The sequence below is a fragment of the Pristiophorus japonicus genome, chromosome 20, assembly GCF_044704955.1.
Source record: "Pristiophorus japonicus isolate sPriJap1 chromosome 20, sPriJap1.hap1, whole genome shotgun sequence".
NCBI lineage: Eukaryota > Metazoa > Chordata > Chondrichthyes > Pristiophoridae > Pristiophorus > Pristiophorus japonicus.
In genome coordinates this window covers 46,165,243-46,173,595 of record NC_091996.1, presented here as the reverse complement: position 1 = coordinate 46,173,595, position 8,353 = coordinate 46,165,243, and the positions used below count along the sequence as shown (strand labels likewise).

General features: G+C 40.5%; 1 pseudogene; it reads right to left on the bottom strand.

Annotated features, from left to right (window-relative positions):
* Window positions 1–1,742: 1,742 nt before the first annotated feature.
* On the bottom strand, window positions 1,743–1,981 carry LOC139233215 (U2 spliceosomal RNA; annotated as a pseudogene).
* Window positions 1,982–8,353: the final 6,372 nt, after the last annotated feature.

Below are 8,353 nucleotides of genomic sequence, written 5' to 3'. Positions count from 1 at the left end.
ATCTACACTGAAGAAATTTGGAGGAAAAAATGTTTGGAATAATTTTCGCCACACACAGTAAAGCCAGTGTCTTCTTACATGGTACCCTGCAAAATAAATAATCAATGTTTTCCTTACCCACTGAAGCTGGATAAATAAATCTTTATGTAAACAATAGTTATTTTTGAATTCTCAGTATCATTAAATTAAAACCATAGGTGCTGCAATCATTCCTCCCCTGTCTGTCTGCCTCTGAGCACCACTTGAAAATAGCTTCCCGTGAAAGATTACCTAAAGGTTCGAAAATTCATGTTGCACCTTGTTTTGAAATCATTTGGAAAAAACAAACTGATCTTTAATGTTGGAGCCTGAGGAAAAAGTACACTTGCATGGAATTAAGGCCCCTATTTTCCCAATCAAAAATGATGGCATCCACTTACCTGTACACACATTTCTTTCAACACCGTAAGCGGCGGAAAAAAACCCAGTAGTTTCTGGTAAACTAAACCTAAATATATTGCCGGTGTTACCCAAGTCCATCTTGGAGGGCGGAGCTACCAGTGTGCACCTAAAGTGCACTGTGCATGCGCTTAAGAAAAAGAAGCAGTCAGTGCGCATGTCCGTTATGCATACGCAGAAAAAAAACTCTGCGCATGGATTTTGCTTAAAAAGTTCAATTTTGTATCTATGTATCAATTCTGCTTAGTTTATGTAATCAATGCTCTGCTCTACTAAAATTATGCAAAAATCTAATATATTTATAGTAAAACAACAACAATCTGTTTTGGATACAAAAGCTGATCGTGAATATGAGGCTTCATCCAACAGCAGAGCAGATGTAAGTATTGTTTCCTTCTTAATTGTGATGGTTTCTACATATCAAGTAAGATCTGTTGTGAAAATATAAAACCAGCTGACAAGCTCTTTTGAACGTGACATTTTAACACCCGCCAGATTTCACCGAAACATTTTTAAAAATAGTAGGTCAGAAGGTGAAGCAAATTAGGCTGCATTCAATGGATTGGAGTATTGATTGTAACAGGGGAGCTCTGCACAGCCAATCCCTTACCATTCCCGTTACAAAACATTGATCTGGTCAGGTAACAGAAAACACTTCATGTGACTTATGCGAGTTTCTAAGCGAGTTCGAGGCGTTGCTCATAATTGCTTTTGACCCAAATGTAAATTTCAGTCCCAATGTTGAGGGCATTAATGAATCTGCAAATGGAACGAGTTCAAAGCTATTAGGTACTGCCTGTTGTGTCATATGCACTATATCTGATTCGTCATTCTGACTTTAGATTTTTACTATCAGAATCGTTATAACACTGCCTTCAAAGGCTGCAATTTACATCATGCCCAAAACACATGGGGGAAAAAAAATCAGTTTTTCATTTCCTTTCGTAGTGTTTAGACAACTCTTCCTCTGAGCATAGCACCACGATCTAACCCAAGTATATGGGATAGTAGATATGCATGTGTCTGTCTTTCTGAAAGCAAATTACTCTCCATCTCACGAAGATTTGCAAATGGAGGACCTTTGGCCAGTGATAGGAGCGGGCCAGCGCTGATTTCTGTAAGTATAAGTAAGGATATTTCCAACGGTATTCCATGTGTCTGGGTGAGGTTTCAAAAAAAAATGTCGTTTTTTTTTTAAATTCGTAGCCAATCGTTCCAATTCTTTGTCAAATCACAAACGCCAGAGGTCACCTTGCACACGCCAAGGATCACTCTGCGCCAATGCTCTTAGCCAAAAGGCCTAGAGCCACTGCACCGTTCCTGGAAGTACTGCAATACCAGGTTCGTGCCATGGAGGTGGATGGGTCAGGTCCCCCACACACCTCCGTGGAGGTGGATGGGTCAAGCCACCCCACCCACCTCCTGTTTGCAAAAAAGCAAGCATATACCTTCCTGATCCAGGGAGAACCACCCGGAGGTCATGGTGGCTACTCCCCTGTCAGGTCAGTTACGCATGATCTTAGCCAAAAGGCCGAGAAGCGATAAAAAAAATGTCGTTGAGGAAAGTGGCCTTAATGGCCAAAAAGGGCGTGTAACCTGCTTTTTAGCATACACCAGCACCAGAATATATGGTGGCAAACATTCTGGCGCTGGTGGTCGGCGCTGGTGCCCCAACATTGGGGAAACTTTTAACTGACCTTCAACACCAGAAAGATTGGTGTGCGCCGGAAAAAATCAACGCCCAGTGCTAGGCAAAATAGGGGTCAATAAGTGGTGACATGACCATACTGCAGCATTCTGGGAAAGGTATGTATAGGTGTCATTGTTAAATCTCAACAGCTGACAGAACGCAAGCTCTCAAAAGAATATCAACTCCAATCAAAGATTTTCGAAAGATGATCAGGCCTCCTACTGATAAATATTACTGAAGGTACTCAAAGACACAAAGGACAATTTTTTGGGTTAATTCCTTGTGAATTAAATATTTTTTATGTCTTTAATATGTTACAATTCTTACTTGACAGTTGAAATTTCAGTTCTTTTGAAAAAAAAGGGCAGCCACATTTTTTCAACAAAGTATTTTGAGGAGGTTTGATGAGTTCACCTCCTTTAATTAATTGGTATGTTCAGCATTATTTATATAAGCCCTTTGTAAATTTTCATTGGAAATTTGCTATCTGCTTTCCTCATATTTTGCCCACCCATTGAATTGTGATGTCCATTTTATAATTACGATATTTGAACAAATCGGGTGCAAATGTGATTCTGACTTTGCATAGCGCAGGTATTGTGAACTTTAGAGACTTGAAATTATTACTGATATTGGGAGGTCCATGGGCTGCGGTAGTCCATCTTGCCAGTCTCAAAATTCATATCGCTTAATCGCCACGCCCACAAAGATCTATCTAATTTCCCCTTCATTTATTCCACACTCTCTGGTTCTACTGCCTCTCTGGGAAGTCTGTTTTACACCCTCACCAGTCTCAGCATAAAATAGGTGAATTTATACTCTCTATGCACCTTTCTTCTTCTAACATTGAGCCATAATCCTTTGATTCTAGAGCTTCATATTTCAAATTTAGGATAATTGCTATTTTTCTGAAATCAGCTCTTCCTTAGAGGGTGCTTGAAGGGAATCCTTTGAATTCCTCTATTGGAAACTCTGTAGCCAAGATAAGGAGTGATTTATCTGCTCCCACATATGGATAACAATGCATTGTTCAAGAGACAAATTGTTCAAGGAAGGTAAATCATTTTGAACTATTGCCTGAAACATTGTCCCCTTCCGTGTCTTGGTTCAACAGGATGTCTCATATAAGGAAGATTGTCAAGTCTCATCTGGAACATTGATTTTCCTGACAAAGTTGTTTAACCTTTGTTTGTCTACAGCAAACATTTGGTAACTGGCAGGTTTGTTCAGATTCCCCTCCCCCAAGGAATATATCCCAGAGTCCAATTAAACAATCACAAATTGTGACTATAGCACAGCTTCCATTCTTTTCTCCCAGTCATCAAAAATAAGAGCAATTTTCTGCTGTGAAGTTATGGTTGAAACCACTATTGAAAGTACATTCATAAAAAAACAGGAATCCTTTTGTAATTTCATGTAGTGCAGACGGTCAACTGATATGTTCTCATTTTCCTCAATATACATGCCCAGTTGTGAGCTTTCTACTGCCACATTGAGTTTTGGCTGGAAGAAATGCCAACCCTAAGCCATGTCATCTGTGTCATTTTGTATGATTGAAACAAAGCATATGTTGCCGGAGTGGATAGGTTCTCTGGCTATGTTTCCTTCTCCTAAGATTGAATTCTCACTATCATGAGATGCTTCATCTATTGGCATCTCCAATGAAATGGGCCACAGGGTTTGAATGGCAATCAGAGTTATAAATTGCCGGCTCGAATGAGGCTGGCATATGTTACATTTTCCCCGTACATCTCAATCTTTTGAAAATAAACACATCTTTAGGCATTTAAATAGGGTCGTAATCCATCTCACTTCATGTGCTCATAAAATCTAATTCCTAGTAATGTGCCAAGGTTGGCAGGCTTGGTTTTGAACCCAAGCCTGCAGAACAGGAATCTGGTTCCCAACCATTTGAGTGAGTGCGCCAACATTTTTGTGTTAAATCAGGAACAGAAATATAAGAGTTGAAATTGTTACTACACTATTTACATACTGATAAACAATATTTGCTTGCATTGATTGAACAGAAATCAGGAATCTTCTCATCGTTTTAATTCAAGTCCAAGTTCCTGAAATTGGAGGAGGGGGAGGGGTGAAGCAACTGAAGGTTTTTTCTTTTATGACATGGTGTGCTATCACTCAACTAAAGCACAAAGACGCCTACTAATTCCACAGCCAAAATTTCTCTCAGCCTGACTGTCTACAACTATTTAATTAAGTGTTGCATCCTTCAGCGGAACATTTAGGGACTCTCACAAGGCTGCCAGATATCTCAGGGATTCCAGTGTGCACAGAAAAGCCCTGCTATTCCCATCATGGACCAAGCATGGTCCAAGTCACGGTACAAACATTAATGCAAAACCATGAGCCTGTGCATAGTCCAGAACCAGATCATACATTCAAACCAAGGCTTGGAAAAGTGCTTTTTAAATTGTGTTTGTTTAACGTACAAGGTATACCTATTCAGTAGCCACTCTGTGCAAGGGCACAAGCTGTATCGCACACCTTCTGCGTTGACACGAATGCGGGGCTGCTTCAGAAGGATGCTGAAGATGGTGAGGGAGTCATTTTGACTTTGGGAGATAGTATAAAATGGGCAATATTGGAACAACTGCCCATTAAACATCTCTCTCAATTGTCACTTCCATTGACTTCAATAGAAATGGAACGCGGGAGAGATGTATAACAGATGACTAATCTAATATCAGCCATTTTACACTTCTGCCCAAAGTCAAAATGACCCCCGGTGTATAAACAAGGTCAGTGGTAGATAGAGGTGATCTCCAGTTCCCACTGTCTAATCCAGCAGCTGGTGGTTTCAGGTCTGCAGATCACACAGTGCAATGCAAATCCAATAAATCCCTAAAATCTTGGCTCCATTGGCTGGTATCATATTAATGCCTCCAAAATCTACTTGTTTGGTTCATGACATCAGGGCATTACCAGCAATGGAATCTCCATGAGCTTAGGTGCCTGTGTACCTGTGTGAATGGGGCCTCCAAACAAGAAGTGGGTGTGAGACCAATTCACTCTGTTTCACAGATGGAATACAAATGCATTAAAAGACTGCCATCCTGAAAATTTGTTGGGTATTTGCATTTCATTAAGCATTGTGGTTTCATTTCCTGTAAGCTGTGAAAGCTGTCCTGGTGAATACAGAACTGGATTAATGAACTTGAAATTTTTTACATGCATAAACTGGATTTTTGCTGCAATTGTGGTGAAGTTACAGCGGTGGTGCGCGAGCAGCTCTGAGGAAATTCCCGGCCACTGGTCTTCCAACTAACTGAATGTTTACAGATGTCAGCTGTGGCTCAGCGTTAGCACTCGTGGCTGTGAGTTCAAGTCCCACTCCAGATCCTTTGAGCACAAAATTTAGGTTGATATTCCATTGCAGTACTGAGGGAGTGCTGCACTGTTGGAGGTGCTGTTTTTCTGATGAGACATTAAAACTGAGGTCCTGGCTGCCTTCTCAGGTGGCTGCAAAAGCTCCCATGGCACTATTTTGAAGAAGGGAAGTGGAGTTCTCTCTGATGTTCTGGCCAATATTTATCCCTCAAGCAACATCATTAAAATAAGATTATCTGGTTACTATCACATTGCCGTTTGTGGGACCTTGTCATGTGCAAATTGGCTGCCACGTTTCCTACCTCAAAAGTATTTCATTGGCTGTAAAGCATGTTAGGACATCCTGAGGTCATGATAGGTACATTATTTTTTCACATATCACTTGGGTTGTGTTCACGGAATAATATTCTGGGATATCATGGCGACTTTGGGAGAAAAATTCTGCTTTGGTGTTCAGGAACTTGTGGGAAGTATATCCCTGAAATTGTTCACCTACAGCCGTGCTTAAGTTTAGTCGATGACAAATCATGAACTGGGGTTTTTCAGTTTTACAACATGTGCACCTGGGCACTTAACCATGTGTTCTTCACCTATCTGTGAGGAATTAAGTTTAACAGTGACAAAACTATTTTAGGAATTAATTTCCGTTGGTGGCATACTGGCTGAAATGTCTGGATCAAATAATTTACTGCTCTACTTTAATGCAGCGATTAGCACATTTAAAATGAATGGGTTAATGATGGCGTTAAAATAGTGCACAGAGGAACTTTACAGAATTACATTAACTAATGAACGACCAGGGCGAATGGAATGCCTTCAAGTGCAAACTAAACTTTCAGGAAAATGTACTTGAAAATGCACATGGCAGCAAATTCAGAAGATTTCTTTTGAATGACTTGTTATAAGCATGTTGTGTTTCCTCATGCTAATTGTTTCCACCTCATGTTTGCATGTACATATCATTTTCACTGCATTAGACTGCCAATTAATTCATAAATGGTAAACATATTGGACTTATTGAGCAAAATGCACCACATGCTAACTATGGGCTCAGTGTGTTTGAATTCTTAAACTGCTCTTTTATTGGGTTAAGAGCTGGGTTAGTTCAGGTCTCAGTCTGCTGGCACCACTGATTCACAGTTAACCCAGTATAAAATCAATGACTAATTTATTTCTCACCAAAAAAAGGACTTACATCTTCATAGAGACTTTCACGACCTCAGGATATTCCAAAGCGTTATACAGCCAATGAATGACTTGTTATGAACTTGGAAGTGTAGTCACTGTTGTAATGTAGGAAATGCAGAAGCTGATTTGCGCACAACAAGCTCCCGCAAATAGCAATCTGATAAATGGCCAGATCACCCCTGTTTTAGGTGTTGGTTGAGAGATAAATATTGTCCAGGACACCAGAAGAGCTCCCCTTCCTCTTCGAATAGTGCCATGTCATATTTTACATCCACCTGATTGTGCAGCTGGAGCCTCAGTTTAACATCTCATCCAAAAGATAGCACCTCCGACAGCACAGCACTCCCTCTGCACTGCAGTGTCAGGCTTGATTATATGTTCAGGTCTCTGGAGTGGCAGTTGAACCCACAATCTTGAGGTCTCACAGGAAAGTGTGCTGCCACTGAGCCACAGCTGACACCTACCAGATTTACACATCAGCAACTGATGGTATTAACATAGGCCTTGCTGCCTTCTGTCACATGCAAAATGGAGGAACAGGTTAGGGGCACAGATGAGAGTGGAATTGTGGAGTCATGTGCTCTGCTGTTTGCTGCCGATGAAAATTAATTTTGGACCTTAATAAACATAATAATTAATGTAATAATTAATGCTTCTGAATCATTAGACAGACTTATTTTTATTATTTAGACTTTTGAGGGACAATTTTTTTGAATGTGCAGTGTCATTGGAGAGCCTTGCCCATTCCACAAGTAAATGGATGGAAAATGAATGGGGAGCAGACCTATGATTCCTTGATATGTATCATCAGTGGGTGAAGTTCCTTACTGGTGAAGCTTTTATGGAAAGCTGGGTCTTTGGTATCCAGATTATATAAAATCACAAATAGAATCAGAACAGAACAGAAGAAGGTCATTCTGACCATCTTGCCTGTGCTGGCTTTTTGAACGAGCTAACCAATTAGTCCCCTGCCCATTCCCCGTAGTCATTCAATTTGTTCCCTTTAGGTAGTTATCCAATTTCCTTTTGATATTTCTTATAACTTACAGACTGCCCACTCCAAACTGAACGGATGACAATCCTATTTTACTCGCACGTTTTGTGAATGCAGCCTCCTTCCTGGCACAGGCACACCATGAATCTCTCCACACCATTGAGCCTGTGCATGTGCATGCATGGTATTACTGAGCAGCAGGGATCTGTGAATAGTAAACAACATTTAACATTCACAAGGCATTTTCAGATTGAAATGTTTATCTTAAAAAGACTCAAGGAGCTCCTCAAATGACACAATGAGAAGTGCATATGACGACGTAGTACTGAGCCTTACTGACCAGGATGTGTTGTATGCACAGAGTTCGCTGAAAATAAAAGCTGAACTTGTATAGGACTCTGCTCAGGCCGCACATAAGTACTGTGCACAATTCTGGTCTCCTCACTATAAAAAAGATGTAGATGCACTGGAGAAAGTGCAAAAAAGATTTTCAAGGATGGTTACAGAGATTACAGCTATCGGGGAAGATTGAACAGATGGGTCTGTTTTCTTTAGAAAAGAGAAAGAAAGACAGACTTACATTTATATAGCGACTTACACAACCTCAGCCAATGCAGTACTTCTGAAGTGTCGTCACTGTTGTAACGTAGGAAATGTAGCAGCCAATTTGCGCACAGCAAGCTTCCAAAAACAGC